The sequence below is a fragment of the Schistocerca nitens genome, chromosome 5 (assembly GCF_023898315.1).
Source record: "Schistocerca nitens isolate TAMUIC-IGC-003100 chromosome 5, iqSchNite1.1, whole genome shotgun sequence".
Lineage (NCBI taxonomy): Eukaryota > Metazoa > Arthropoda > Insecta > Orthoptera > Acrididae > Schistocerca > Schistocerca nitens.
The window spans coordinates 89,027,605-89,038,518 of NC_064618.1; positions in this window are offsets into that span (position 1 = coordinate 89,027,605).

The window sequence follows — 10,914 nt, forward strand, 5'->3', positions numbered from 1 at the left end:
TTGAACACGAAAACATTAACTTGTTTTCCTCATGATGCACCAGTACATTATTTTCTGCATACAATATTGTACACAAGACTGTGAGATTAAGTATGGTCTCTTCAAAATTACTTTAGGACTGGCGGCTACGGCGGAACCAGTAGATACCCTTGGAGGCAACGGACCGCATGCCGACAACCTCACTATACTGTAGTCTCAACAAGCGCCCAAAGTTGTCAAACGTTCACCCCACCACCACGACACTTCCCACTTGCACTGTGTTCGAGTTTCAGACAGGTTGCTGTCCTGATTGATCGCTGCACCCTACCATTTTGCTTGTTGCAATTTTTACTGTTGTAGACATGATCATATTTGTCGTTATTGATACTTGTTGAGCGGTACAGAACAACGCCAGAAGGAAGTTCGTCGAAAGTTACGAGTGGAAACGTTTCATGTAGTTCTCTTGGCCAGGGAATATACATAGTTTGCTCGTTACGTACATATTTTGAGACTGAAAAACTTAATAGAGACCTGGTGCTCTGCGTTAACAATATAATCGATTGAAGTGCTGCAGCTTTGAACATGGAAAGACTATTGTGAATATTGGCAAGGGGGTGTTCAATAAAAAAAAAAGGAAGCTGGAAAAAAGAAGCTTGAAATACTTGGTAAAAAAAGCGTTGTATGAATAAGCGAATTACTAATACAGATTTATTTGCTGAGGATGCGATTGTTCATCTTGTTTATGATTACTATCGTAAAAAGAAAAATCCGAAACTCATTATGATATTAGTCACCATCAAGGTATCAGGTCTTTTTCAAGACAGATGCACACAGTATTGCACGACCTAGCATTCTAGTATGGTCATTTCTGTGGATATAAGCTGTTGATGGAGAGGGAGGATGTAGCTGCATGGCGATGCCGCCTTTTTAGGCGGATGGGTGGCATGAATAGCGTCGAAGTAGTGTGGTTTGATAAAATGTGGGTCAATTGTGGTCTCGTTGTCAGGCAGGGCTGGGGAGGTGACAAAAGTAAAGTAATAAGGCAATGCCTTCTGGCAAGATGGACAGACTTACTCTTTGTGCCACAGGTTTTTTTTTCAAGGTTTTCTCTCAAAAGGACTCCTGATTTTTAAATAAAAGGAGAGAGGGGATTATCAAGGAGAAATGGACCATATTATGTTTGCAAAGTCGTTCATAGACTCACTAATTCAAAAACTGGGAAAACTGTCAACAATTGTTTTAAATAATGCTCCTTACCATTCAGTTGTTGGCAAGGCTACCATCACAAAACAAAAGGAGGAAGTGATTGATTGTCTTCAGCATTGAAACACTGTTGTAAATGAATAATCTTAGAAAAGTGGAGCTTGTGGAAGTGATATCTCTTCAAAGAACACAGTTCCCCATGGTATGAAATCTATGAACTGGCAAAACCATATGGGTAAAAGCTACCACCATACATCTGGCATGTCAACCCAACAGAATTAATATGAGCCCATGTTAAAAACGTGCATTGCCAGGAATAATAATAATATACCATTTCTGTAGTCTAAGCACTCATGAGAGACACTGTTAGGAACATAATGTCTGAAGACTTTAAGAAGGTCAACGAACATAACTATACAATCTGTGGAGGAGATTATAATTTCATTAAATAATAAAAGTTACAGTCACAGTGCTACTTCAAGCATTTGTCATAATGACAAGAGCAATGTTAGCAGAGTTTCTCCATTATCACAATAGAAATGAAGTATAGCCAGACTCAGCTACATGTCTGAAGTGGGTAATTTTCAATGGAAAGTAGCTACATGACAAACTTATAAATTCGCGAATTTTTACATTTTAATAAAAAGGCCTTATCAGCGACTAATTCCGCATGTGGTTCATTTAAGAAATTCAATCTATATCTCACAAAATAAGTATTACTGTTTACAATATAACTGCTGCAATACTGACATAATGCTTTCTGTATTGCTTTTGTTCCTCCCAATATTGGTCGACCTATTTAAGACAAATTTTCTCACTGTGGTAAACATACATATATCTTATATTTTTGGTGTTAGAAACTAGCATGTGGATAAGAAATTTTAATTATATGTTAACTATAAACATAGCATTTTGTTTTTCATAATGAAACCATTGGTATTGGACATGTGAGTGGATCATTGTACATCATATTTAACTGAAATTATCTCAAGTTAGAAAACTCTGACAGAGTTTCAGTTTGGAATAGATGAAAATTTGATGTATTTTTAAGATTACATTCGCTTAATGTGTTCACCTAACATCAATAGCAAACAAGGTTCTCATGTGATGAAAATTTGACAATGTTATCAGAAAATGCATTTTCATAAACTGTTCATATACCACTATAATAATTTATTGCAGCAGTAAAAATGAAATGAAAAGATAGTGCAGTTCTTCCAGAACATATTGATGTAAGTTCCATAGTTTATAGTTTGTGAGTTTGAGTAGGTAGAATGAAAAGCAGGGTTATGCATTAGGTCCATGCTGGACGTGGTAACTCTGCTCCACACCTCCACATGTTCCTGCTGAACTGCCAGTCCTAAAGTAATTTTAAGCAGACTGTAGTCACATTGTTCAAATGATCATCTCGTCATTCATAAATTCTGCAATTGACTAGTAGCATTTTTCCACCAGAAGATCATTTAGCTTTTTCTTTATTCAATTTGATAGACTGAGCTTCTTCAATAGCTTCACTTTTATATACAGTTCTAATGACACTGATTTTTTATTGTTTGGTTTTAAAATGTGTAAACAAAGTCTTTGAAATGTTAAGCTTAATGCCGTTTTCTTGAAACAATGTATCTAGGTTGTTTAGTGTGTTTATTACACCATCTAGAATTTCTGTCACCGGTTGAGCACTGATATTGAGAGATAAATCATTTACATAAAATAAAATCAAGACTGGCCCTCAGATTAAGCCTTGCGAAATTGTATCCCACTCAGACGCATAATTTATGGAATTAGATGTTGTAGGCCTAATCCTTTTGCTTCTTGTTTGTCAGACAAGACCTGAGCAACTTCGAACGGTATGGACGACTTAAAATGTTGAAGTATGTATGCAAACTTCCACTTCTTTTCCAAGATGACTTACTTGAGATGCTAGGCCAACCTTCCTTGCTGGTTAGCCTGCTGCCGCAAACTTCTCTGAAGTATGCTGCAAGGTACAGAAATTTCTTAAGACTCTTTCTACTTATAAAAATAAGTAGACATACCAAGTTTTGTTTGTTTCAATCAACAATGTATATTTTAACTCAGACATTTTACAAATTCCACACTTCGCATAAATAAATACTGTTTCGTAAGCTTCTGGTGTCTCCAAGCATTAGAAACAAAATGAGTTACAAATGAAAAAAAGTTGGCTTAAAAAGCATGTCCATTCTCAAATGAAGCAGAATACACGTCTTCCCTTCACCAAGGCTAAGACAAAAGTTTTTAATGCCTCTTTTTCAACTGTTCACGTTACTATAACAATGGACAAAACACAATTAGAACAGAGTAGCATAAACACTCCATGGTTCTGTCCACTTTCACTAAACTTCCATGGACCAACTACTTTTCGGTGCAGTTCGACTGCTGCATCTACATTCTGCTCGTGCCACATTTCCAACCTGAACACACAAACATGTGGCCCAGTAGTAGGTAAGATTACACTCTGTCACACTCATATCTAAAATATTTCGTATTCGAGACGGTAGATGGCCGAGTGGTTCTAGAATTTATGCAGAAATTCTCGAATCACTACATATCCCCCCCCGCCCCCCCCTGCCTTGTATCGAACACGCGATTTTTTATACATAATCGTTATGTACATAATATCACACATGACAACGTTTTAAATTTTAGCAGTATACATTTCTTATATATATATATATATATATATATATATATATATATATATATATATGTGTGTGTGTGTGTGTGTGTGTGTGTGTGTGTGTGTGTGTGTGTGTTCCACTTCAATAACAACCCTTTGTTTTCTCTAGAACAATATTCAGTGGAGAGTTTCTTTATTTTATTCTTACTTTGCTTTGATATCAAGACCTGAGTATTCATTCATGATTTAGTAAGCTTAACTAGTATTTAGGAATCGTGAGGACTGTTTCCTATTTCCAATCACAAACTTCAGGTGTTCATGTCACTTGAGTAATCTATTTTCTGTTCTCATTCGTTGTAGTAGTTTGTAGTTTGAAGGAACTCTGGGCGAAATGAAAGTGTTCTTTTGACACTCATTTCTTGATATGTAACATAATAATGCTAGTTGTGCATAGGATTCCTACTTTCCACAATAATTCCTATAAAATCGTGTGAAATTGTCACGATACTGTCCCCTTCTCCTTGCCTGTGGGTTGACCTTATGAGAGCACTTACTCTTTCCATTTTGGTAGGTACGCCCCTTTATAAAACATTCCTATTTTTTAGGCCACAGGTCGTCCTATCTCCATGTAGGTATGCCTGCCCTATATACTTCGCAAATGCCGGGTATGCCCCCCTTATCCTTTCTGACTAGGCATCATGGTTCATTACCCTACTATACATTCCTATGTGTACTGTAATTAAGTATTCTCTGGTAAAAATAAAAGTCTACTTTACACTTTGCATTCAGTTTTTACTGCATCATTTACTCCCTAGAGCCCTCCTCTACTTCTCAAATTCTATACTCTCCATAGATAATATGTCTACATACACCATTTAAGTCCCACTATCCTAAAATCTATCAATTCCTCAGAGCATTAATTACACTGACTTTTCTTAAATAACTATCACGATTAATTCCACACTAGCTTATGTTCTCTTTCTTTGCTCACGCCTCTTCCTTGTCCATCCCCTGCTCAATACTGCTTTATAGTTATTCCACTAACTCATGTGCTTTTGTCTCTCTTTGTGCATGAGTTGAAAGCCTCTATTCTGTCTTTATATACACCTCTTCGTATATATACCAACAAAAAATTAAAAAAAACAAATGATGTAGAACCGTCACAGTTTATATATATATTCCTATGTGCACACATTCTTTCCCCTACAGTACCTGGTGGTTCTCACATCATAACAGGTTTCTAGTCTGTAATTTCAATGTTTGTGTATAGGGGTATTCTAGTGTGTATGCAAAAGTGTTTCTTTGGCCTTCTTAGCTAAAGATAAGATGTAGGTTATTAGAAACCAAGGAAACCAAGAAGGACTTCAGCGATAGAAGTTAGTGAATATGGAAAGAGGGAAAAATAGATAGGTCCTCAAATGAGAAGTAAAAAAGGAAAAAAATGGATGTAGTTGCTAAGATCGAAGACGAGAAAGAAGATTGCTCCACAGACAGGAAACCCTTCCCACCTCCTTTCCCCAGGACCCCTACCTCTCACGTACTTGAGTGAGACGCCAAAGGAGGTTTGGTGTTAAATCATCTCCTGCAGAATGAACATTCCCACCTGCACCCTCAGGTCCCCAATGAAATCTTAGCAACCCTATGGAAATGGCAAATGGTGAAGAATCAGGCATACTTCTTTGTGAAGGTTGTTTGAAAAGTGTGATGTATGTTCTGTGTTAGCCATGATTTATGTGTTCTCATAAACTATGCTTTTATCTATGTTAACCACCCCTTTCAAAAGTGATACAAACCTTCCCATCCACAGCATATTTCATAAAAGGTATAAAATATTATACGCAAAATAGAAAATTTGTACACTATTGTATAATAGCTATTTAGATAGTCACATTGTAATATATTTTCCACGTGTATAATACTTTATTCATTTTATTTTCTACTTTATTGTCATATCTGGTTTTCTAAGTACTAAAATTATAGGACAGATTTTAGAAATGGCTGACAGAATAGTATAAGATTTTAAAGGGATTCAGTGCAGGAAAACTGTTTTGGAAGAAACACCAAAAACAACTCAGGATCCGATGGTCGTCACTCTGCCCGCTAACTCAGAATGTTAACATCCCTGGGGGATTATCAACTTTATGTCTTTTACAATGTACTTCCCCTTCTCTGATCCAGTTGTAGGATCTACTAAAAATAATGTCTTAGGATGGATCACCGTTTGTACTCGGTATGGTCCTTCATATTTTTGAAAAAAACTTATGGGTCTCTTTTTTTCAGAGCAGTGCTTTGAATATGTTGTCTTTTAAGAACTAGGTCATCGACTTTGTACTGAGGTTCTACAGCCTTTTCATTATGCTTATTTACTCTTTGTTGTGCTTTTTCAATTAAATTTTTAGAAACTATTTCCTGATTTACTTCAAAGTAGACACTAGGTTGTTCAGGCCAATTATAGCACATAATTAGAGGTTCTCCTATAAAAGGTTTGCCTATAACTTCTAAAGGTGCCAACCCAGTCGATAGGCGTGGTAATTCATTTAGGATGAGTTCTAAGTCCTTAGTTTTTGTTGCCTTACAAAGTATGTTTCTCATGACACTAAGTATGGCATAATTTTCCAGTTTTTTCATTACCTTTTCAAACGGGTTTGATGATGGGTTATAGTAAGATATCAAAACTTGTCGAATACCTTCCCATGCTAGGAATTCTTTAAATTCGTTGCTCATGAATTGTTGTTCATTATACATAAGAAACCGTTTTGGTTTACCTACTTCCAGAAAGTATTGTTGTAAACAGCATATAACTGTCTATGTATTTACTCTTTTGATGGGGTATAGTTTAACATACTTCGACCAGCACTCTATGATGACCAAAATATATAATATTCCTCCCTTTCCTTTTGGAATTGGTCCAAAGCAATCTGCTGCTGTGAGATTGTGTAACGACTTAGGAATAGTAGGATACATTTTGTATTTCACATGAGTATTTTTCTCTTTCATTTTCTTATATATTTCACAGGTTCTAATTAAAGATGCTATTTTATGCCCTACCTTCTTAAAACAATACAACTTATTCATATGGGATATACGATTTTTGATTCTGGTGTCCATATCCTGTATAAACATACCACACAAGTGCGTCTTCCATTACCTTCAGAATGCATAAGCGCCAATGTTGTGATGTTATGCTGTCTCTCTAATACAAATTAAGACCTATAATTTTCCATTTTCCTGCTTGAATAGGAGGTAAGGAGTTATGGATACACATAGAGAATATTTCTGTAAAATAGGGATCATGATGAATATTTTCTGTTATTCTTTGAGCCACCTCTTTTACTCTGATGTTCAGATACTGCAGACACAAAATTAATTGCAAAAATAACGCCGGGTCCTTCCGTACATTTTAATTCTTCCATTTCCTTCGGTAGCCTAGACAAAGCATCAGGTATAATATTCTTGGAACCTTTTACATATTGTATCCTAATATCATATTCCTGTAGGAAGAGCATCCATCACATAACCTACTGTATAATAATCGACTACTCATTAGAAAGGATAGAACTTGATGATCAGTATAAACATAGATTTCTGATCCCCATACTAGTGTCTGAAATTTGTGAATACTCCATACAACTGTCAATAGTTCTTTTTCAGTAGCAATATAATTTAGTTCATGCTTATTTAGGTTACAACTTGCACAGGCTGTGACCTTGTGTTCTACATTATTTGGATCCCACTCTCCTCGGAAAAGTTCGGCTGCAATACCGTAATCAGATGCATCTGTCGAAATTTTAAACGGTTCGCCCATAATGGGATGATGTCATATGGGCGATTCAACAAGCGCTCTTTTAACATTTTCAAACACATCATTTGCATCTTGATCCCAAATCAATGGTATTCCCTTTCTTAGTAAACGTAAAATATTCGGGTCATTCAGTTCTTGCCCTCGTATGTACTGCCTATAGTATCCAGCCATACCTGTAAATCCTTTTAGCTGACTTACATGTTTGGGGTGTGGACATTCCTTAATAGCTTTTATGCGATCCGGGCCCAGTCTAATTCAAATGGTTCAAATAGCTCTGAGCACTATGGGACTCAACATCTTAGGTCATAAGTACCCTAGAACTTAGAACTACTTAAACCTAACTAACCTAAGGACATCACACACACCCATGCCCGAGGCAGGATTCGAACCTGCGACCGTAGCAGTCCCGCGGTTCCGGACTGCAGCGTCAGAACCGCTAGACCACCGCGGCCGGCCCAGTCTAATCCCCTCTACCCCTACAATATGATGTAAGAATTTAAGTTCTTTGCGCGCAAAATGCTATTTAGACAGCTTTATTGTAATGCCCTTTTATTTAAATCTTTTCAAAGTCTTGCACAAGGTTTGACAATGTTCTTCCCAAGTACCTGATATTATTAGGAAATCGTCTACATATATTATCAAATCCTTTAACAAATCTCTCCCTAGTGCTTCATCTAATGCACGCATAAATACAGATACAGAGATATTAAGTCCAAAGGGCAGTACATTGAAATGATATGATTTACCACCAAACAATAATGCTGTATATTTTTTGGATTCTGGGTTTAATTTTATTTGCCAATATCCCACAGTCAAATAAATCGTGCTAAAGAATCTTGCCTTTTCAAATCAGGATAACAATTCATCAATATTATTTGATCGATATCTCTGTGTTTCTATATGCCGATTCAATGTGCAAGCGTCTAATACTAATAATACTCCGCCTGTAGCTTTCTTTACCACAACCGATGGACTATTCATGACGCTAGAACTTGGTTCTATATTATTATTATCAATTATCTTATAGATTTCAACGCTAACTGCTTCCTTCAAACTTACCAGTATTGGATACGGCTTACAGAAGAATGGAGTGTCATCCTTGATTCGGAATTTACAAATATAGTCGCTGATGTTACCAGGACAATCGGAGAATACTACTTCATACGCCCTTAAAAATTTATATAAATCACGTCTTTGTTGTTCGGTTAAAATTAAGGATTCATTAACTTTGTCTTGGATTACAGTTTGATGTGCTCCTGGATCTACATTATCGATCTTAGGTGAAAATTGTGCTGTAGCTGTTAATCGCTATCACTGACATTCAGCTGTTTGTTTTCCAATGTAGTTGTCTGTCATAAACGGTATCCAGCATCTATTGTCCCCTTTACCAAAACAAATAAGGTTTTCCTGAAAGTTTAAGATGCCTTTAAATTCTAATAACCAATATAAACCAAATAATACATCTCCATTAATATTTTCTACTATCAAGAGCGTATGACGAAATAATATATTTCCAACACTGCAGTTAATTTGGGTTTCGTGTTTCACAACTTTACTTTTTGTTCCTATTATACAGATCATTTAAACTCTAGTTACTGGCAATAATAGTAAGCGCTGTTTAGTCTGTAATAAGTTAAAGAATGTGTTAGATTTGAGTGATACCTCATTCATTGAGTCTATAAATATGTTAAATTCGGAAGTCTCCATGGTCCCTGCTATTATAGGTTGAAAATTGTTAGTAACTAATCCTAGTTACTTCAAGCAGCAACCATTCCTTTGTAGGTATTCTGTGCGTGAAATTAACATACAATGAACCAGGCATCCTAGTGTATCTCCATGATCTGGGCCCCGGCCCTGGATCCACATCACACCACGTTTTCCTCATTATTACCAATTACTGGTTGGTTACCAAACTGAGATATTAAATTACCATTTGAATTCCTTTTGTTACTTGGTACAAACTCGCACTTGATCTAAATTTGACAGTGGATGCTTCTTTTGATAATTGTCATTACAATTCGACTTATTGTAATGGTGTACTTTAGCAAGGTTCACATCAAGCTTTTTGAAATTATATTCTGTACTTCTTTTATAGTCTGAATTTTCCCCTTGATGTAAAGTTTCATTACGGTCCTTATTTATGGTATCTAGTGCATCAACGAAAGATAACATCTCCTCTACCGTTTTCCAACCACTTCATAAGATGTCCTTTCTTGCATAGATGGGTAGTCATCTAATTTAAATTCTTACGAACCCTTCTTCTCCCATCGGCTTATCTAAATAATTTGCCCATGTTAGATGCCAATCAAAATACTTCCTCATAGTACCCCAAGTATTATTGTAGTATTTTGGGTCCCAAATATCTGATATTAATTTTTCTTGAGCACTGGCAGACCAATATTTCTCTTTAAATTTCTTCTGGAAGTCTCCCCAAGACGAAAAGTTCTCAATATTCACAGTGCCCCATTCTGATGCCTCCCCTACTAGGTAACCTACAGCGAATTCAATCTTTTTAGAATATTCCCAATTCCTTGGCAAAACTTGGTTGAATCTTTTCAAAAAATGGGTTGGATGGACTTCTCCATCAGGCTTGAATTTAGAAAATTGCCTGGATAATCCTGAATTAGACCCCTATTGTAGATCAGTCATTACTTCACTAGTTAATACCACATTAGGTGAACTTACCCTTTTGTCTTCTTAGCAGCACTAAGGTCTGAAGATAGAATAGGAGCTATGTTCCCAGATGTTACACTCGCAGTAACTTTGCGACATATCATTTCCTCCACCTGTTCCTTCATACTACTCACATTTATGATGTCGGAGTTCGCTAATTTCTCTTTGAATTTCCTTTCCACATTCTCTACTCGTGTATCAGCACCTGTAATTTTCGATTGGATTATTGGGATTAACTTATCTTGCTTATCAACACTCTCTTTCAAAGTATTACAGCATTAAATTTAATATTATAAACATTCTCAAATGATCCTAACTTTTCATTTATCTCTGATTCTACACTGTTACATTTATCGTCAATATTCACTTCCAATCTTTTTGGCAATTCCTAAAAATTATTATTCTGTTTCTGATTGAAGTCAGTAAACATTAGATTTACATGTATGGTCGAGGAATTAGTCAATCCATCCTTTAAATCTAATTTCAAATTCTCTACTTTACTATTTAAGGTGTCAAATTCAGTCTTTAAAGCATCCATGACTTAGCATAGATTACTAAATTCTCTGCTCTGTGAGTCTACTTTAGCATTTAACAACCCTAAATTTGTTGTTTGGACACTTAA